Source organism: Aythya fuligula, chromosome 15 (genome assembly GCF_009819795.1).
Source record: "Aythya fuligula isolate bAytFul2 chromosome 15, bAytFul2.pri, whole genome shotgun sequence".
Classification (NCBI taxonomy): domain Eukaryota; kingdom Metazoa; phylum Chordata; class Aves; order Anseriformes; family Anatidae; genus Aythya; species Aythya fuligula.
The window spans coordinates 13,542,401-13,564,726 of NC_045573.1; the positions used below are offsets into that span (position 1 = coordinate 13,542,401).

The window sequence follows — 22,326 nt, forward strand, 5'->3', positions numbered from 1 at the left end:
GTAACAGCAGCTTATTGCAAGCATATAAAAGACAAATTGTTTCTGTGAACTCAAGATGTGGGGAGAACCCCTGGAAAAAATAAAACAAGTTAGGGAGGGACCCCAACATTTAAGGCACTTGATCCAGACGCTTTTTACAAGAGCCAAAAACCACAAACGAGGACTTTGTATGACCCGTTCTCTCTTGCTAGCAGAGAAGCTAATGCAGCATGACATCTGCGTTTCAGACTGCAGCTTGCAAAACCTGCCCCGAAAGCATCCTCGGGATAGATTCAAAGGTAAGAGGGTAAACAGAAACATTGTAAGATGTGTAAGTCAGCACTGCAGATTTTTATCTCTTTCTTCTAGTTCATGTCAAAGATATGGAAACCCATTTTAAATTCATGGGAGCATCTATCTCTCAGCTGTTCCAAACCCATTTACCAGGAACAATTAGGTGCTTTAGAAACAGCAGCAAAAGCTGCACACTGCAATTACTCCACAAAGTCTTCCCAATACGTATTTGGCGGAGGTAAAGGCAAATTAATTACATCTTTGCTGTTTTCCTTCACTTGGCTTTTCTATAAGTTTGACGTGAAAACCAAGCAAAGTTTGCTTTCTTTTGAATTAAAAGTGTATTTCCTTGGCTTTGCAGGACAGCAAGTCCAAATAATGATACACAGACCCACCACATGCTAAAGCATTCATGGTCCAGTCTTTTGTAGCGTTTTATCTCCTGTGAGCTCTTACTTCTCCTTTTCTAGTCTCCACAATGTTTCCTCAACTGCACATGGGGGCTCTTCAGACTGCTTTTCTGGAGGAAAGTCAGACTTGAATGATTAGAAGCAAGTTGGGAAGAGTTTAGATAACGGGGCCAGGACAAGGAGGCTACTAAGGAGGCGTGTCAGACCCCACCATGCAAGCAGGGACTGTCATATGGTCAGAGATGGGATAAGTGGTTCTGAAACAACAGGAGGAAGGTTGGAAGGCTGAGAAAAAGGAGCTGGATGGGATTGCAGCTTCTGACATGAACAGCTAAAAAAAAAAAAATAAATATCCAAGGCCATTTGTTAAACAGTGACAATTCTCCAGGCATTTAGTGCTCATGAGCAAGCATCTTTCATGGCTTAAGTGATGCTGCTCAAGCATTTTGCTCATATAAACAGCTCAAGGACATCCCAGAGTCTGGAATATCCTTGAAATTTCATGAAGATGTAAGTATGGGTGAGGTGGAAGAGAATAATTTAAACATTATCGAGTCCTTCCTTAGCCTGCATTTGAGGAAGAATAGGCCAACTTGATGGCATCATTGTATCCACAAAAAAAAGAATAATCAACATACACAGCATTTGCTGTTTGAAAACTGCACTGCAGTTATGTCCCACCCCACACTCCTCTGGGGAGAACAGGAACGTCCCCTTCCATAGATTACAGCAGGAAAAAGCTGATGGACTTCTTAACCACTTACCAGTGTTACTGACAGAATGCCAGGTAATGTCAGAAATCCTGACTGAACTGCTTGAGCCACTTAAACAGAATAACCAACAAAGCAATAAATGAAAAAATAAAATAAAAAGCCTGCCAGCGTGTCAATGTATTGAACTGCATTTCACTTGGTCCCAGAAGCAGAGTTAAGAGTTCAATAAAGCCTGGGTAGTTAGGAAAGCCTGACTGCACACAGTGAAATACAACAGGTCCTCCAACTTCAACAGGTGTTTTTTTCAGGACATGTTTCATTGAAAAAAAATTAATTAGCTTACAACAGCATTTGCAACAAAAGTTTGTTAGAGCATCACCAAGAATTTCTAATGATAGCTAGAGCTAAGGCTATCTGAAACCTTCATGGGAACAGGAAAGGCTCGTTAAGAGGTAATTTCATGAAAATACACATTTAGTTTCACACAAGGCCAGCACCGCATTTTCTATCCAGTGCTTATCTAAGAAGGCCAGCACAGAAACGGGCCGAACCCCTCAGCTTCAGGGGTGGTTCACCCAGCTGGCTCCTCACCCGCTGTGCTCAGCTGGGGGCCACCAAAGCAGGATGGTCACAAAGTACCTCGGCCCCAAAGGCCTCACGTGGGCCTGCTGCAGCCGCTGGGCCCCACTCCGCAGCAGAGGCCAGCGGGACGGCCCCCACCTCACAGCAGAGCCCCCCAGCTGCTCAGGAGCTCATCCCTACAGTTTCACAGACAGCAACCCAGGAAGTGGGCACCTGTACTGGCAAGTCTGGCCCTGGGGGGCACGGCTCGCCAAGGCATGTACCACCGAGCAGCACCAACAGCGAAACAAGCGGCGGGTGTCTGCAAGGGGGAGCTTGCGTCTGCCACCGAGCTGGATTTTGGCAGGCAACAGTTCACGAGCTGACAGTTGCTTTTGACGTTTCTTCCTCTAATAACCTTAGTGGCTTTGTGTAGAACAGGATGTAATTGGAAACTCCATGATTGTACTTAAGTCACCAAGGACACAGTTGTCATAGTTACAAGTAAAGCTCAAGTGTCTGTTATTCGTGGTTGCTTATTTATTTATTGACACCCACAGGATCAAACGCTCCCACCACTGTTCAGAAGAACAGAAATGGGGAGACTGGTTTTGACTTTCACGTCTTGACAAAACAGTAAATACTGCACACGGCAGCGTAAGCCTTCCCTAATAAACTGGCTTTTTGCACAGCTACCTTCTCTCCCTCTACATTCAGCTGGCATTTCAGTCAGTCTGTTTTGAAAACAGCAGCGAAAGCACGAAGCAAGATGCAACACGCAAGACAAAACCTTGTGCCTATAGCTTGGAAGTACCATGCATGATCCATCGTGACATAGCAACACCGACCTGCCGAATCACACCAACAATCAGGTCACGGCTGAGGCAGCAAAGAAGCTAGGACAGGAGCCTTCAGATCTGCCGTCACACTCACCCACAGGCAGAATTGTCATTATCCTGTCACTATTCCCATGTGCCCAGGTTCTCCTCTTCAGATGTCTTCTAAGCACACTTGGTGGTTGGATACAGATATGCCTTACTTATTTACTTGTTTAATCTTTCTGCCCTTGTCTCTCCTTGTTTTCCCTCTCTCCCACAAATATTGGCCTGACAAATGATCCCTGGTCCAAAATCCAACGTGTAAAACCAGGTGGAAATGTTGCAATTATGACACACCAGAATTCAGGTGACCCACCAAACCTTTCAGCAGCTCATCTTTGATTCAAGAACTATTGGAGCAGCTAAAATATTATATGTGCGTGAAAGAAATGCATTGTCTCAGGAAAGGAAAAACGGGGGGCCTAGAAAGCATCTGGTAGGAATTAAGCAAATTCTAGAGCCACAGGTAAAAATACCTATAAAACTGGCATAGATTGTATATTAGAAGTTTGTGTATAAATAAATGTTGGTAAAAGTAAGCATGACAATATTAGCTGAAATGTTACTTCTAGTGTTAATTTTTCATTCTTTAATAGTTCCCACAGCAAGAACTGCACTTGGATATTTCACGGTACCATCTTTATTAGTGAGCTACCCATCAGAACCTTTCTTCTAGCTCACATATTTTGAATGCGTTATTTTAAATGAAGATAACAAGATATCTGAACCTTGCATGTTATCTCCTGACATTTCCTCACCAAAACAGGCAGTCCAGTTCTCAAAGGGTTACACAGCTGAAATTATGACACAGCTATGCTTTTCAGATCAGCTGCTCCACAAACACTCTGCAGTTGTGAAAAATTATAGTATTCCAAAATAACCTCAAGCAAAGCTTCCTTCTAAGATTTTATTCTTCATTATCCCATCACAGTCTCCTCAAGGTCACGAAAACAGCATCCAGTAAACTGTACTTTCAAAGCACTATTTATTTCCTGAGGTCATAAAATCGCTCGCTTGGAGATAGCCTGCACCAAAGCGAGGGAAACATCTCAAATGGGAGCAAGCACTCCAGCTTCTCAAGGTGACCCCTGCTTCAGCCAAAGACACAGAAAAGCAGATGCATGCAGGGGATTTCTTTCACAAGGGGTTCAGTGAGCCAGCTGCATAACAGCCAAGCATGCATATTCATGGGGGCACATTTTCACACCACACATGCCTGCTTGCAGAGACAAACCCACCCCTGGGGAACCAGGGCCCCTGTGTGCGGTGGTACCAAAGCCCGAACGCGGGCTCAGCACAGTCTGCACTAAGCCCTACTGCGCGGCACACGCCAAAGGCACTTACATGGCTTGGATGAAAATGTGCAGCAGCCAGCTTGCCAGCTTCAAAACCCGCTCTCCCCTTCAGTTTAAAGTGGGCCACATCCAGGAGCAGTGCAGGAGCAGCACCGCTGCCGTCGCTCCCTTCAGCACCAGCCTGCGACTGCTGGCAGCAGGACCGGGCATCCGTCACCCGGAGGAACCCCCAGCCCGAGCTGAGCTGAGCCGGGGGGACACCGCTAGTTAACGAAACCGAACCGAGATCATCTGACTGCCAGCCACCACTCCACTGCCTCTGACGTGTAGGTGTAGCCCATCAGCTCCTACCGGCTGAGTTCATCTGCACGCTTTCTCTGTGGGTTTCTGAAAACAGACAGCTGAGACGCAGGGCCTGGCTATTACAGCTCGAAATGCCCCCCCATAGTTTTCAAGAACTGTGTGAACTTAAGAAAAAGGTTTTGTCTTTAAAACCCCTCATTTGACTCCAGTTTGCAAATATCCCCAGGGTAACACCCAGGGAGTACCACAAAACCACCTCGGCTTGTTTCCTTCGGGTCCTGCGCAGACGCAGGGAGCACAAGAGCCAGCGGGCACCGTAACGCCACCTCCCGCGGAGCGCTGCTCGGGCAGAAAACAAAAACCCTGCTGCTGCTCTCAGGGACTGAAAGCAGCCCTGGTGCCACTGCACCCCTGCAGGCTGGGGGCCCAACAGGTTGCCATGACACTGGGGGGGCACAAGGGAAGATGTGGGGCCTGATGGGTTGCCATGGTGCCAGGGGGGCTGGGAAGATGTGCCCGAGCCGCCTCAGTTTTAAATCCGCATGACAGCGTTTCAACTGAGCTGCTGCACTGTTGCCATGGCAACCGATGGGTGAAAATCACGGTGGAAATCTGTAATTATTACAAGCGAGGCAGTGACTTACCCGCACTCAGGGCATCGGAACGACTCAGGCCACAGTCTGAGCTGCAGCACCCATGCCACGCTGCATGCCCTGTGGGTGCAGATGGCTGATACCACATCTCCGCGTGGTGCCTTCCACGGCAGAGGCCTGGGACAGAGGCCCAGGCCTGTGGCCGTGCCCACCGAAGGAGCAGCCCGATGCCCCCGCAGCTGCACTCAGGGTGTGGTGCTGCGAAGGGGCTGAGGCACGGAGGGGGTACCAGCAGCAGGCCACAGAGGATGCGATGCGTACGGGAAGCAGCTGAGATCCCTGGTGATTCACAGACCCTACAACTGACGCTAGTTCGTGCTGCAGTTACAGCAACATGCCTTGTTCTGTCACCTTCTCTCAGCAGTGCTTATTTGGCTGGGATGGATGCTGTGGTAGTTAGCGTGCTCAAACACAAGTACAGCAAGGGACGAAGTCATTCAGACAGACCAGACACACCTTGCAGTCTCCCTCCACTGACATATCATCCGGACACAGGCAGTTTACACACTGACAGAAGCGATGCCAGCGTCCACACGCCCCATTTGCACCCACTGCAGGAGAACGTGGCTTGGAGTCACTGCAGGGCTCTCCGGAGCTCTGCTGCACTCAGCGGGCCATCGGCCACCACGCCAACGCACCACTACCAAAACCACCGAGAGCCCACCGACACCGTGCTATTCCTAAGTAACAGGCTGGGGATTCATAACCTGAAATCTGGTATCATTCACCTACGCAGACTGTTTTTTCAAACCTGGTGGTTATCCCACGCTCCATAACTGTGCCTCAAAACAACCCCCTGAAACTGGCCTGCACTGGCTGCCAGGCAGTAAAACAATCCAGCTTTGAAGTCAACTTGCCAATGCTCACCTGCCGCAGAAAGTTCAGCAACTCCATGCAGGCGGGGACATATCACAAGGCACGGGGTAAGGACTGAGAGTACTTGTAGGTGTTCACAGTCACACATACAGAAAGCTGGATGTGAAGGAAATGCACATCAGCAATTTCTTACTTACTCTAAGGTAAACAATCAGGATCACAGCTCCTGAAGGTGCACTCTGGAGAGAGAAGGAAATTTCAGTGCTTCTGCTAGGGGCTACCGTGCAGGATGAGGCTAGATGCATTAAACAAAGCTGTCCGGGATGAAACACACTCCTTATGGTGAAGCACTACAGTGGTGCTAACCATTTATGTGACATGACTTAGGGCCTCCAGCCCGCACAGTGCCCCGTCAGGCTAAGACACGTCATGTCCAATTGCTTGGAAACCCACCTCCAGAGAAGGCATTATTCAGCAGTGAACTTTTATTTCTAGTGGCTTTTTGTGTTTTAATCCTTGGGTTAAATGCTATTACAGATGGCTGCTTTCAGCCCATTTATTACCTACAACCACCCTGCCTGAAAGGCTGGCTGCACGAGGGGGTGACAATGACTTGTGCCAGCCAGCTACAGGGTGAAGACCACCGAGTCCCAGCCACTGCTAGATCAGTGATTTGAAGTGACTGTAACTGTTCAACACTTCAGTGTTGAAAGTGTGCAGCTCACTAAATTGTGAATTGCAACAAGAAAGCCACACACCTCCATGTGGTTTAATCAAGAGAACATTGGTTACAAGATCTATTGAAATCGGTTGTCATTGGAAGGGACATTGCTGACAGCCCACAATAACTCTACAATCTGCATTGATATGCACTTTTCCAAGGACGACACATTATACAGCCCTCTATTGTTAGAAAATAATCTCCTGCTTTAGCAGAATTCTTGCTCAAAAACATGTATTTCCACTGTTATACATATTTTCATGCATCAAGGCTATGCACATCCTGCTGAAAAGCATTACAATGATGCAAAGCCAAGTGGGGATCAGATTCTGGCCAGATTGGTCCACAAGACAAAGTAAAAGCACAAGGTTAGTATAAAGGATATTTGGATTTTATTCAACATATCGGAAGGTTTAACTATGTTATCAACTGCTGACTTTCACTGCAAATGATGGTAAATTTCCCCAGAAGCAACTGCACAACCTCCCTTAATCACTGCCTCATGCTCTAGAAAGCCTCCATGTTCTAGGAAGAACAAAGCTTTTCACCTAACACACAGCTACAGTGCTCGAGAAAAAATCAGTACCCAGAAACAACAGCCCACGGGTAGAAACGGTGTCAAAATCCTAAATGTCATGTATGCCTGCATGAAACAGGAACCAAGCATACCAGCCTCACAACGCAGAGGGCAAGGCAAGTCAGAAGACACAGCATCAGGTCCCAGTCCTCCTGCAAAAGCCAAGGTCGTCACAAGGTCTGAGACCCCCAAACTTGCATGGGGAAGGAAAGCAACAGCCACCTCAAGGGCCTGGTGCTCTCGGAGAAGGACTAACGCATCCATTGCAGTGCTAGCTCCACTTTTAGGGTGCTGTGAGTGGCAGCCTGGCTTCAGCTAAACAAAAACATGCTGAACCCAGGTCTTGTAGGAAGAGGCACCCTAACACAGACCAGCAGGTAAACACTCGCGTCCATCAGCACGGGTGTCATAAATTACTTTAGAAAAGCCAATTGGCTTAGCATTGGAAAAGCAAAATTCTGCTGTTCTAAAGCATTTCTGACTTTGTCACCTTCACGTTAGTCACCTACGGTAACTACAACTGATGGAACCACTAGCTTCAATTTCAAATATATTCTAAAAATCTTTCAATGCATATGGAAGAAACGCCAAATTGAGACTATAGAAATGTCAACCACAAGCTAGTTATAAAAATCTGAGCAGGTGATTTACAGAGACAAGAATAAAAACCTGATTTGGACGAAGGCGGTGACCACGAAAGGCGTAACTGCTAATAAAGGGAAGGACCAGGATAGCTCAGATCGGTGGGAAACCCAACACCCTACAGCTTTTCCAGCCTGTGGCTGGTCCTAGGACCGCTTCCTACTCCACCACATTCAATAAAATCACATTAAGCTTGCGGAGGCAGGTTTTCCCCTTTAAAAGAAACAAAAACCAGCAGTGAACAGCGTGGAATTTGCCACGAGCAATACCACTGAACTCCAGGCATCTCTTTTGGTGGACACATCTTAAAAATAAAATCACCTGAGCTGGGATGTGTTCAAGGACACGGCTGAGCTGCAGCACCCGCACTACTGACAAGTCAGTAACAGCAATACCTCGTACTGACATGGGGAGAGGGGAGCCACCCTCTCTTCAGATGCCATCTACTTTAATTTGCATTAAACGGAAGAACGCCACAGCTGGGAGGAGAGGAAAGAAAAGGGAAACAGGAATTAAGCACAATTCCGATTAATTTCTGCTACTGAAAAGTCCTGTCATTGCCTGATGCTCAGGATTCAGTTAAACAACATCACTTGGGCAGTTTCCAAAGCAGTTTAGGGAAGAGAAAGACACACGCAGCGTCAGTTTCAATAGACTGCATGGCTCAGTTCCCTAGTATATTTTGACAATTATTTTTGGGCTCCAGATGGAGAAAAAAAAAAAAAAAGAAAAAAAAAAGAGTTCCAACCTGATTCAGCAAGATACAGACTTCTCAAGCGAATTCCTTTGGTTTCACTGGGCCCATTCACAAACCTGAAGCTGTGAATGAGCCAAAGAGCCTTGTTGAACCGAAAATATGGCAGGAAAAATCGTTAATGAAGTCCTGTTTGATGTTTACCAAAATCTGAAAATTACCCACTAGAGAAAAAACACAGGGCTTCTGCTCTAACCGGGCTTGCTTGATACCTATATACTTGACCAAAATAATAAAGCTGCTGCATTACAACACCTGACCCAAGCAGCAAATGCCTGGACACCAATTTGAGGAGGGAAATTGAGCTGCGCTGAGTCTGCTGATGTGTGCACGGCCAAACTTGGGGGTTAAGTCTCATGGAGGCACAGCTGTGCTGCAGCCTCTCCTCCAGTGGCAGCACCAACACCCGCATAGGAGACCAACTTAGCTAAGTATTTGGGAAATAACCTTTTCTGGAATATCTACTTGTTGCAAGGAAATATTCTGCTAATATAGGCTACAACTATGAATGCTAAGCAACAAATCAATCAGCTGGCAACAGCACTAAGTTTGGGTGATGGGACAGGTAGGAGACAGTGTTGTCTGTCAAAAAAAAAAAAAAAAAACCAACAACAAAAAACATAAAAATGCTGTGGCAAGGCCTGAGAAAGGCATGGCAAAGTAGAACTTCCAGCGGCACGGGGCAGCAGCTACCCTTCCTTTCTGTATGTCTCAGCCTGCCTCTGTGACTGCAGTGCTGCCAGAGGCACTAGTGAACACCAGGAAGGACGGGTCCTACCCAAACGATACCAAGGTGAGTCCACTGCATGGGTAATTTGAAGCAGCTGCCCCAGGTTACACCAGGAATAGTTAGGTTAAACAGCTTATTTAATAAAAAGGGAGCTGTTGACCTTTCTGAGGGCAGTTCACACAAGCAAGCAGCCCCACACAACGTGAGCAGAGCACACCGGAGCACGGCCCCCAGCCTGCACAGCCACCAACAGGGCCCTGCCATAGCAGCTCCAAAATGAAAAGAAAAAAGGCAAAAATTATCTTCTGCACAAAATCAGGGCTTCACTAAATGGATGCAGCCACAGGATTTAGCAGTAATCAGACAGATCTTTGTAGAAGTTACCAACTCACGTGCTTTGCTAGCTTCAGAAGCACTGTCCCTTCCCTCTCTGCTGATAACTACCGACAGTAGCCGAAAGAGATAACAGAGGTTGGAGTTTCGCAACAGAGGAAGAATGCAGCTGCAAGCCTCCACAGCTTGCTTACCAGCCAGAACAGAGCTCAGTTATGCAAGGCTGCCTATGGATTTTGACCAGGTGTAACAAACTGTTCCCTTTTTTTTCAGAAAAGTAAAATCGGACCCATGAGCCATTTCTCACCATTTATCAGATCATTCTGGAACACAATTTCCCCTGCATATTATCTGCACGTTACTTCGTGCTGCAAGATCAGAAGTAGAAGTTATGGGTGAAAGCACGACTACTGCAATGCAAATACACTTTATGTAAGTGCTGCCTCTAGAAATTACGTGCGGTGTCACCCAACCAACCCTGGGTTTGCTTAAAAAAAACCCCTCTCTTCCTTTTAACATCAGCTGGATTAATTCCTCAGCATACAGCAAGGACAAGTGTTAAGAAAAGAAATCTAAAAAGGAAATCTCTAGGGACCTCTAAGCTAACAGAAGTTCATTGGGTCGTTACACTTTTTACACAATTAGCCCAGGAATTTCAGAAATAGAGGATTACCCAAATGGAAGGAGAACAGATAAGGACAGGCCTTTTTTTCTGATGATTTAATGCGTGCAGGACCTGGAAGACTCATTTTCCCATCTTCCCTCCTTCCTTGTTATTTGTTTTTCAGCCTTCTGTGTTTCCAGTTCTTTTCCTAGTAGGGTTTTCCTCTCTTCTACTCTCCTCTGCCTCCACAGGATCTACCCCGGCTTCCAAGGACTTACAGAGTTGCACAGGCGATTATTTCTTTTTCTTTTGGTCTATCTGACTGCGGGATACCACTGCAGTGAAAAGGTAATTAAGGCAGCATTCAGGAAAATGATTTTTTTTTCTCCCCCCTCTTTCTTCACCATTGTTCTGCTATGCTGAAGCTGCTGTCCTGGTGAAGACCTGCCTCCCTGCTACAGGGTCAGTCACTCTGCAGCTGCTCGGTGTGCATCAGGAAACCTGCCCTGCCCTATGCTTTGCAAGGGTAGTTGCATCTCCTTTGCCTCTGTTTTAAGGAAAGCCCCACTTTCACCTTGCTCTTCTGTCACCTGCACGGTTGCAGCCTCCCATCCCCACCAAAGAACGTCCCAGTTTGGAGAGGAGACACCACCAAACCCTCAGCAGCATCCAGCTGTTCCTCCCAAGTTCAGCTGGGAGACGAGGAGGCACCTGAGAGACAGGAGCAGCTGAGCAGCACGGGCACCACGACGCCCGAGCAGGAGAGCCACCACCCTGCACGCCGGGTTGGAATACCAGCTAGCCATGAAGCCATGCTCGTACTGTTTTGAACAGAGTCACACTATGCCAAAGTCTAGAGAAAAGCAAAGAACAAACTCTAAGCTCATCCACGGGCACACAATGGTCAGATGAGCAAACGGACATACTGCAGGTCACGTCAGCAGGGGCAGCTTCCAACCACAGCCTTGGCCAAGTGGAAACAAACCTTAGGCAGGATTTAAGCAGGTGGTCACTGCTATTGCTAAAAGGCTCTTCTAAAAGAGCTGGTGTTTTAGCCTCTACAATTGGAAGGAAGAAGCACAATGAGATTTGTCAGCTATAGCTCCTGCAACGCCCGGGTGGCTGCCGGGATCTTCCCAGCTGCAGGTCCTACAGCATCGTGATCCAAGCCCCCAGCACCGCTCGTTGTGCCACCACTCCCTCCCCCAAGAGCAGAAGCTGGCCCTTCTCAGGGTTTTCTTCAGCTGCCAAGGTACAAGCCCCATGTTAGGGCAGCTACACCAGCCCCTTCCAAGAGGTGCAGCCCAAGCCCTGGAACCAATCGCTGTCTGGTCACCCAAGAGCAGCCTGGGTTTCTAAATAGCTTTTTAACCTGTTGTATTTTCTAATCCCCACCGAGGTTTAGCATTAGATTTATAGGGTGAGATGGTCAAAATGCGTCAGTACAAACTTCCTCCGTTATTATTATTAAGTGCACATCACAACAGTAGCCTTCAGCCAAGCACTTGGCAAAAAAAAAAACGTGTCATCCATGCAAGAGGCAGAGAGAGATGACAGGCAGGACAGCTGGTTGTTCAGCACCTAACGTGAGGAAAGCCGGACAGACGGATATGGAGGAAACACAACACAAAAAAAATCACTGTTAATAAACAACACCAAACTGCAGATATTTAACATTGGTTATTCACATTCACATTTCTTTGAATTCTGAATTTGGATTTCAGTTGTTTGCTGTCAAGAGATGCTGCCAAGAGTCTCCACACGCTCTACCCTTTGCTAAAAGAGGAACCCAAAACTGGCATGCTGCTGTGATGTTCAAAGTCATTAATCAAGACTAAGCTTGATGACATACAAATACAAACAAGCGATATTATTCTTTCCTTTCCCCACAACTACTGTTTTTTTTTCCTGCTCTCTCCAGGGCTTCTGCAAGCCTCTATGATTGCATTATTTCATTTACAAAGCAAAGAACTAGAAGGGCAAAAGGTGACAGCATTTGCAAAAACATCTACAGGGCTGTTCATGTGCTGGGTAGGGAAGAGGAAGACGAAGGGATGATTTAATACCAGGATTACAGGCAAAAACGTTAGCATGGAAGCCTCCAGCACCAGGGCACAGACTTTCTCTGCCACTGTTCTTTGCCTGTTAGGAGGCTTACAGGTGGAAGTTGGATACTTGAGAACTGAGCCAAGCATCAAAAACAGATGATGAAAACATCGGCACTAATTGAGGTCTTCTTCCAATGCCCACTGCTTTGCTCTGTGAGGAACCAGAGATGAAACCAAGGTTATGAGGGGAGGAAAAGAACAGAAACCCTCAAAGAAAGAAGAAAAAAAAAAAAAAAAAAAGGCGACAACCAGAAAGAAAACCTTGTGGTAGAAATCTGCCCCCCATTAACACTCTTCCATGCCTGTGCATACAGCAGATGCGGGCTGACGCCAGCCAGCAGCACAGGCAGGACAGTGCCTCTCCTCGGCACTTCTCACACGGCCACCCGTCCTGCTGCCTTTCCACGGGAGCAGCTCCACCTCCTGCAGTGCTCTTCTAGTCAAATGCACCTAGTTACAGAACGGACAGGTAGGGCTGACAGTCCTTAGAACAGATCTAAGACACAGAAAATGAAAAAACAGTGACTGCTACCGTACCGTTGATGCTAGTGTAATAAGCAGTACTACTGAACCAGTTGCTTTTAAGACAAGAAGTCTTAAAAGAAAGATGCTGCTGGGGACAGCAGCACCCACACTCACAAACAGTAGACAGAGCTACAAAACCTGCACTGGCAGTGCAGAAGGGAGAGCAGGTCTGAACCCAGGGACCCAAATCCAAACCTCTCAGGGGACTCCGAGAAGCAGCTCATGAGAGAGGCAGCACCAACCAGGGATGCTCTGTAAGCCAGAGGAAGCCCGTGCAGGTTCTTTCCTGCAACAGCAGCAACAGCAGCCCCCTGGGGCTAGGGAACCACCACGTGCCTGCGATGCTCGGCCAGGGCTTGGTTGGCCTCCGCCAGTCTCTCAGCAGGTGCCAGACAAGAATTGCTTAAAGAATGATCGCTCAGTCTCCTCACTATCCTCGCCAGTCTCCTGCCCCAGATCTAGCTAGGAATGTATTCCAAAAAAAAGGGTACTTGAGACATGCCAGGTTTCAAAGTCGAGGCATTTTGAGGACATTCTTAAACCATGCCAACATAAAACAAAACTACATACAGGTACGACATTGCGAAGCAACGTATTTTCACTTGTAAAAATTAAACTGAATTTTGCTTGGGTCTGATGAGGAATGCTCCATCAGAAAGAAGGCTTAAAAATAATCCTCCAAGATAAAGGAAACTAGAGACAGGTTTAGAAGTGGTTTTACTCTCAGAATTACAGCTGGACAGCCAGCAGGACAGCTTGGCATTTCATCCTGCCACTCAAAGAGTACTTGAGACAGGCTGACTTCTTACAAGAAATCCCTAGCAAGCTGCATTACCCTAACCCACCCCCAGAACCAACAGAAGAATTAAAATTTAATTTTTAAATGGCAACGCTTCACAAGAGTCATAAGATGAACACATCTGAAAGAGCTCTGCTCCCTGCCAATGCTGAATTGTTTCAGTGATATCACAAAATCTGGATGAGAAACTCCGCAAGCTGAAGCTTTGTCTGTGAAGTGCCTCGTGCCTTGCCGCACTGCCTTTTAGCCAGAGACTCAAATGAAATGTTGAGGTAGTACAATAAGCACTCATCTACACAAATGCTTTTTTCTTGCACTAAAACCAAGAGCACCTCTCAAGGAATTGCATCAGGCATCATAAAGCAGAATCACCTGAGTCTGAATAAGGGAGCCCATTCCCAGCCCTTTTTTTGAGGCTGGCAGCATCTGCTCACTGAAGGCTGCACTTCAGCTGAGTGTTTTAGTGCTTTCTCACGTTGACTAGCACAGTGCAGCTCTACTATTTTTTAAAAAGCAAGTTCATCACTAGGGCAGGACTGTGTCCCTAACACCACAGGTGCAGCTTTCAGAACCAACTCCAGCATGCCCTCACAAAGGCGCCTAAGTGAGATCAGCTGTCAAACAGGGAAATGACTGCTCAGCCTGAGCTAGAACATGCATTCTTCTCCTCATCAGGGTTTACAACTGAGAAGCTGCCAAGCACAAAACAGAAAAATACTCCAAATCCACAAACTAAGACAGAAGGACATAAACTCCATGCTGCAAGAGGTGTGATTTTTTCAACCAAGGTACGAAAGGCTGACAACACACAACTGAGGTTCCTCCCTCGTTCTTCTACTGAATTTCTAGCATCTGGCTCCCTAAGACACAGGGAAGGAACGGTAAAATATTTGCAAAAGGAAAGATAAGCAAAGTAATTTGAGGACACAGCACAGAACTCCACTCCCACCGATCAGACAGGAGTCTGACAGCCACAGAAGCCGCTTAGGACAATATTCCCCATTTTGCACGCTTTGCATGCTCTGGAAACCCCCCAGAATACTGTTATTTTTGCACAAACACCATCTGGCTAAGAAAACATCACTTTCCCTGTTTTCCTGGCCCACAGCCGTCATTTCAGAAAACAGGCCTGGGATTTGACAAAACAGATCACAAAATACAGAAACAAAGAGGGGACGGGGACGTAACGCATGGCTTTCAAGCCACACAGCAGCTGCTGGCAGAATTATCTCTTTTAAGCTGGCTGCAGCTCCAGCCTAAGGCAACCTCTTCTTCATTGATAAAAGGAACTCAAACGGAGATCAGCTGGGAACAGGAACCGGGTGTTTGCAGCCTCTTGGAAGACAAATCCATTACACCAGCTTTAAAGCACATTCATCCTTCCATACTTGGTGCCAGTGGATCACTTTTTGTGCCTCGTGCTAGCGGCCTTTAAGCTGCTGTGCTCCTGATGTGGCTTTTGGCCCTGCTTACCAGTAGTTTCACACCTTTCTGCATGCCAGTGCCAGCTGCCCTGCTTCTGATGGAAGACACAGTCCAGCTCTTTTCTATTATTTACTCTTTCCAAGCAGATAAGGTACTTCGGTTCTGGATTCAGACTCAGCATTGCACCTGAAAAACTCCTCAGCACTTGTAGAGAACTTCAAGGAAGAGCAGGCACTACTGCAAAGCTTGCTCGAGCAAAAATGACGCACAAACTGGAAGTTTGCAACACACATGAACAAATCAATTGATATCTGAGAACAATAAAGAGCAGAAATGTCTTACATGAAATCTGAGAATTACGGCAGAATGACCCCATTGAGACGTACTCCTTTCTTCCCCATGTTCCCCCTTGCACACAAAGGCAAAGACAAGAACAAGGGAGATTTGTTCAAGTTCAAAGAACCATCACTTCAAAAAAAAATTCTGATATACAGCCAGTACATTAAGACTTTAAGATACAACCGTTTTTGCTCTTGTTGTTGTAAATAAACAACGAATGCCGAACTGTCTGTACAGTATGGCCATAATCACTATCAAACAGCACTTTTATTCCTGAGATATCCACAGGCTGGTACCATTTTGTTAAGAAAGGAAGGGAATCTTAGCTTGTACTTGAAAACAGCTAATCATTTTTTCAGTGTTGCTTAAATAGACCGTCAGTCCTAGAAGACACAGAGCAGAGTTGAGAGGCCAAGAGCCAGCCCAATTTGTCTTACGCCAGCTGCGAGCTCCTCCTAACCCTGCAAACTCTCACGCTACAGCCTCCCAAGGCACAGGGCAAAGGCCGTAGAGCTGCGTGCCGTGATGCGACCTGAGCTGCTTTCATCCCAGCCCAAGCAGTTGGAGCACAAACCAGGAGCTGCTGGAGCACTGCACAAAGTCGGCAGGAGTCAGCCCAACCAGCACTGCTGTTGGCACAGCCGCTGCCTACGTGCACAGGTCACTATTGCTGAGCATGCCGACACAGGGCAGCCCCACGTGCCAACTGCTCCGACACCTCACTGCCAAGCACCGCGCCAACCACGGGGCCGTCAGGTCCAGCAAGAGCCAGCGTGGATGCACGAACACGTGGATGCCCTCTGAGCATCTCCATTCCCCTCCGCTTCCGACACAGCCCCTGTCTGGACACCTTCCTCTTCTGAGGGCAGCACAGCTGCCAGCAGGGCACCCACGGAAGCTCACCGCCCGCTGTGCGCCCACCTCCACCTCCACCCTCTGGTCCAGTTCAGTGCCCCCGGACACTCCGACCCCTGGCTGTACAGCGCGTCCCCAAACCCAGCACTGCCCGGGCCCTGACGCAGCTGTGCCGTGCCTCATCCCCACAACCCGTACAAGCGGTCAGCCCGTGCGTTAACCCAGCACAGCTCCAGCTGGGGTTCCTTGTGTCTCCGCACCCCCCGTTTTCCAGGGGTGCAGAATATCGCGGTGTTAGCGGGATTCCAGAGCTGACCCGCTCCGTGCGGCGCTGGGAACCCTTCTGGAACCTTCTCCCGCACCGCCGAGCTTCGTCCGGGCTCCCGAGCACGCTGCCGGCGGCTGCTGCTGCCCGCGCCCCGCAGCCCCGCCTTTGGACCGCGGGGCACAGTCCGCTCCCCGCCGGGCTCGGCGACCGCGGCAGCGCCCGGAGACCGGGAGCGCCAACGGGGGAGCCGCCTCGCCCCCAGCCTCGCCCCCGGGGCCGCAGGGAGCCGCCGGCTCCGCCGCTGCCGCAGGCTCCGGGCTCCCAGCGCGGCCACCCGGGGCAGCGCCCCGAGCCCCACAGCCCGGCGCGGCTCCCCCCGGCCCCGCAGCCCTCGCCCTCGCCCCCCCTCCCCCATGGCCGCCGCGCAGGGGCCGCCCCGCTCCGCCCCCTCCCCCGGGTCTCACCGCACCCGCGGGGCTCCGCAGCTCCCGCCCGCGCCGGGCCCCGCGCTCGCTCCCCGCCGCCGCGTCCCGCCCCGCCCCGCCCCGGCGCGCCGCAGCCAATCGCTGCCGCCGCCACCGCCCCCCACGGCCAATGGGGGCGCGCGGCTCCGGCTCGCCCCCGGCGGCGCGCAGGGGCCGTGAGGGAGGAGCGGGAGCGCGCCCCCCCCCGCAGCCCCCTCAGCCGCCCCGGCCCCTTCGCCTCCAGCAGCTGCCGGCCCCTGCGGGCAGAGCTCTCGCCGCCCTCGCAGCTCTCACCATCACGGCGAGGACCAGCCGGCAGCACAAGGCTGCGAGGGAGCCGGCGGCTGGGCCGCTGCCCGCCAGCCCGACCCCTGCTCCTCACAGCACCCCTCACGCTGCCTCTGCCCAGATCACCCTTCGCCTGCTTGCCAACGTTGCGTTATTGCCCTCAGGCTTGAGGCAGGAGTTAATGTCAATAATTATCAACTGCCATCTCACTAGTCCCCATCTGACCCACTGCAATTCCCCCCCAGTCAAACGGGAAAATGAACGGCGTTTCTCGAGGAGCGGAGGAGAGCTGATCCGCATGAACCAAAGCTCCCAAGGGAGCACACGGCACAGGCTCCTGTGCTAGCAACACGCTGCACGTAGAGACTGCGAAGGCATCTTTGGGCCATACATTGCTAAACTGTCTTCTTTTTCCAAAGAACACGCTTTCTTTATGGCTGGTGCTGTTATTATTTGCACTGCCTGATCTGCTCAAACCCTTGGAACAAAAACATAAAACAAGACTCACGCTCTTTTGGAATTATTACTAATAATAAGAAACCAGTGAAAAAGACCACCCGTCAAACGAAGATAACTTTTACACAGTACAACTTACTGCCATTACCTGTACCTCAGAAAAGCCCTCCTACAAAGGAAGCAGGAGCTGACAGAGCACGCTCAGCTTGCTGAAGGTCCCTTTACATCTCCTCCTCCACACTTCTCAGACCGGCCTAGGCAAGCAATCCGTAATCACACACACATGTAGATGTTGTGACTTACTTGGGTGATGGTATTGTTAAAGGGAACTCCATGTGCCATCTGCTGGAAGAAGCCACCTCTGAGGCAACACACTGTACCCACACACCTGACTGACCTGTTGGAAACGCCACAGAGTTCTGGCCCTCTCTTGGCAGGACCTTCAGGATGAACCTTCACCCTGCTAATGCACCAGCTTTCAGTGTGGTATAAGCTAGGGACTTCTCTTTATTTTCTTTTAGCTGTGCACAACACAATGTGCTCACCTGGTCAGTCTTTAGGTAACAGCATATTAAATCAACAAATTATATTTTGTCCCGTGAAAACTACTAAATAATCTTCTCTCTAGAAGGTAAGAAAAAGTGAGGAAGGAACAGGACTTGAACTAGACACAGAAGAAGCAGAAAAGAAGCAGCTTCTTTGCAGCAGCTTTCACAAATCCCATTCAAGACTTGAGCCTGATTGTTTTTGTTAAACCATAATTAGCTTCTCACTGACCGTGTCATCAAATGAACGAAATCACGTTTCAAAATGCAGGGAGAAATGGACAAGTATTACTTCCTACCTTCATTCCTTCCCAATTTTCTATGTCACATCACATGGGTCTTAACACATTTTCAGTCCCTTCCCTTTGGGATTAATATACAGAAAAGCTCTTTTTTTTTTTTTTTTTTTTGCCAGCTGTGTTTTCCAGGTTACCAACACCACCACCACACTCACCAGTTGAACTGCATCTTAAAGACATTTTATAAGCACAAAGAGAATAATTCTCAATTTACTTTTATATTCAAAAAAATCTCTTGAAGTTTATGACAGGCAACTGTTCTTAACATTTCACAACAAGCAGATACAGAGGAATTCAATATCCATCTTTCAGAAGTAATCTTTAGTTTTCTAGACCCAACACTCAGCACCAAAAACTGCCTCTAAAAGCAACAGCAGCATCTGGCATCAGCACTTCTGGCAACCTGACTACGAGTAATACAGCTCCTAAAATGCCATGTGCTGGTGCATTCATCCACACCTGTTAGGAGAATGGTTTCATGGAACTCCAAAGCCAACCCAGTGATCCATTGTCTTCAAAACATGTGGTCTGCTTGCTCGTTGTAACCTCAGCAACAAAATTCTGCTGATGACCTTGTACGGGAACACAGGAGTCAGCTGGATTAGTTCACTGAGCTAATAGAGAAATACACCTGCAATTAGATGCCCTTGGATTCGAAAACTGACTCAGATTGCAAAACTGCTATAACCAAAATTATGGAAGTGGAAAATATACAAGTAAAATAATAATTAAAAAAAAAAAGTCCAAGGGGGTTGAAAGCAGGACTGCTTCTACTGCAGCTGCCTATTCTTATATCAAAATAAAGCATGATTTAAGACTGTACCTGTGACCTGTAGCTAACAGAGCAAAACATGATGCATACCCTACAGTGATCACAGTTCAGACAGGCACAGGCTGTGTGTGGCTCAGCTACAGCCCCATAGCCCATCAGCTGAACTAGGGATCTTCAAAGGCAAGCAAGCCAAACCTCAGCACACATGGAAATCGGCTTCCAAAAGTGCCTTTCTCCCTGCAAGGAATGAGGCAACTGCACAGATGGAATAAAACAGAGGACTTGCTTCCTCATTTTGTCCCCAGCAACCTACCCTCTTTTCTCTCCAAAAAGACATTTACTTACATCTTCATCTTTTAGCAGGCTGCTACCTCTACATAAAAGGACATTAAAGAAAAAAAATAAATCATACATTGTTTACTCGTATGCATAATCTAGAAATTTGGGCTCCTGAATTTCCCCTACTGTTTTCAGAAGTTCCCCATCCCATTGCTTCCTAGGAGTTTCCTGTGCTGCTTCCTGACAAACCCCACTTTGCTGTGTAGGACTGCACCCCCCACCCTGATCCCCCCAACTCCTGGCTTTTCATGGAAAGCCCAGTGCTACTTTCTAAGATTTCCCTCAGTTCTGTAGGATTGCTCCTACCCCTCTAAGTCCCACTGGCTTTCCAAGAATTAATTCCCTGTGCTGGTTTCTAGGATTTTCTTTGATTCTTTCTGTGAATCTCCCCCTCATTTCAGGGAATCTCATTGTCTCACCAGGACTCCTCTCATTTCTATTTGTATAATTAACATGATTTATTTGTAAAGCACCAGGAAAAATACAATAATTACTATTGCACTATTGTATTGTATTATATTGTATTATTATATATGTGTTATATTATTGTATATGTATTGTATTATCCACTTTGCTATTTCCCTTCTCTTTATTCTATTTAAGATCTCTAGCAAGAGGTAGGTCTGTGCTTCAGAAACAGCAAGATGGATGTTTATAACATCATGTAATACTGCAAGGTCTCTGCTAATGTACACTTAAGGTTTTCCAAAATCAACTCCAGTCATTTTTATTGTTGCGAAACAATCGATTTCACAATTTACTCCGAGCACATTGTGCTACCCCACTGGAGACAGTCCAGCATTACGTTGGCTCTCTAAGGAAAGATGCTGGAGTCCGCTGGCTTATTGATCTTTACATGAAACAGAGTACAAATCTCAAGCTCACAAAATTTTCTTCAGTTTTCATGAAGATGTCCACCACAATGGAAAAAAAACAAACACTGCAAAACAGAAATTCAACCATAAGAACGGAGGAAAAAAAAAACGAAAAATAACAGAAAGGCAGCCGTGAGGGATAGACCCTCAAGTCTCTGGTGAAAACGCAAACCAAGTGGAACCAGTGGTGCACGTGAAAGTTCACCAGAACAGTCAAGTTAAAACAACAAAGAGCTGATCTCATGAAATTTAGCTGCTATAACTTGGAGCTCCACTTTAAGCTCTGATTTTCTAACAAATGACAAGTTCCTAGCACAGACCAGACCTTATGTCCGCTACTCCCTAAAATGTTGCCTGAGAATCCCAAACTGCTGGAGGCAGCATCCTAAAAGTACCATTAAAAAGTTAGTAAATACACACTGCCTTTCTTGTGATTATTTCCACAGTCATTTCATCTCTAACACACACATCTGCAAGTCAGAAGTGCAGAACTGTGTATTCAACCTAAACTGTTACACAAACCCACAATACTGTTAAAACAGAAAAGAACAGAGTGTTTAACAACAAGGGTGTTTAACAAGCTGCAAAATGTTTTGACTCAAAGTGTTGCACAGCAGATGGAGCTGCAAGTATGATGTATGAATAGCCACCTACATGTGAGAACTAAGTTAATAAACATCTATAATGCCTCTAATAAAGCAATTATCTCATGTAACTTTTCTTTCTAATACAAAAAGACACACTGAAGTTTAGTTTTGCAAACAGGAGTTCACAACAGAGCTGCTGAGTTTCACGTCGACCAAGAATGAAAAGAAAGAAACGTTACCAACTTGCAGGGCTCATTCAAACGTCACATCAAATTCTTCTTTTGACCAGTATCTAGAATTGTCATCTGTGTTCCTTTTAAGAGAGAAGCACAGGGATGCTAGGCATCTTCATCTGACCATGGGGACCAAGGACAGGCGTATTATTTCAAAACAGATGAGGGACAGAAGAAAAGTCAGTTTGTTTCCAACCAAAATCCTACCAGAAGATCGTATCTACTATTACTCTGCTTCCCAACAGAAGCAGGACACTGCTCCCTCACCAGAAGCACTGCCCTGCAGGGGTTGTGCAGGCTGCCCTCCACCCTCACCACGTGTTTGGCTGACCAGCCAGCAGCAGAGGTGTCCCAGGAGCCGACCACCTTAGCTGAGGAGTAAGGCGGTTTTCTGTGTGAAACCTTTCCAGTCTCAACTCCACAGAAGAGTAGAAACATTTGGTGCTGAAATGGGTGACACAGACTAGGAACATTTACTGGTTTGCAAATAAAAAAAGAAACCTTTTTATTTTCCTACTCACTACAAGGTGATCAAAAAGAAATGTATGAGTAAGCCAGCAGAGCTCTTAAGTGTTTGACAATAAAATGTGCAAACTCTTTCCTTGTAGCTCACAAGTCCAAGACAATCCAAACTGATGCTGAATACTTTGACTTTTCTGTAGGACCTGAAAGCCACATGCAATTTATACTGGAGCGCTGTCCACACACCAGTACACTCCCCCACCCCTAGCGTATTTTCTCTTTTATGATTTTAGAATCATGGCAAACTGCATCTAACACACAGCAAAAAATCACTTATAAGACAGGACTGGCAAAAATCAAAGAACATTACCTGTTGGAATTTTTCAGAATTCAGATGCACCACCCCACAAGCATACCATTTTTA

At 47.5% G+C, this 22,326-nt stretch overlaps 1 protein-coding gene across 3 annotated transcripts in view; it reads right to left on the reverse strand.

The window, feature by feature from the left end:
* Nucleotides 1–17,104, reverse strand: part of ABAT (4-aminobutyrate aminotransferase) — a 57,728-nt gene extending 40,624 nt beyond the window's left edge. Inside the window, exon 1 of one of the 3 annotated variants that reach the window (XM_032197498.1) lies at nucleotides 17,047–17,104. The gene's annotated coding sequence lies outside the window, so the exon portion shown is untranslated. Of the gene's footprint in view, nucleotides 1–4,179; nucleotides 4,697–17,046 lie in introns of those variants that run through there. The other 2 variants (XM_032197497.1, XM_032197496.1) reach the window with 2 other exon arrangements.
* Between the last annotated feature and the right edge of the window lie 5,222 nt (nucleotides 17,105–22,326).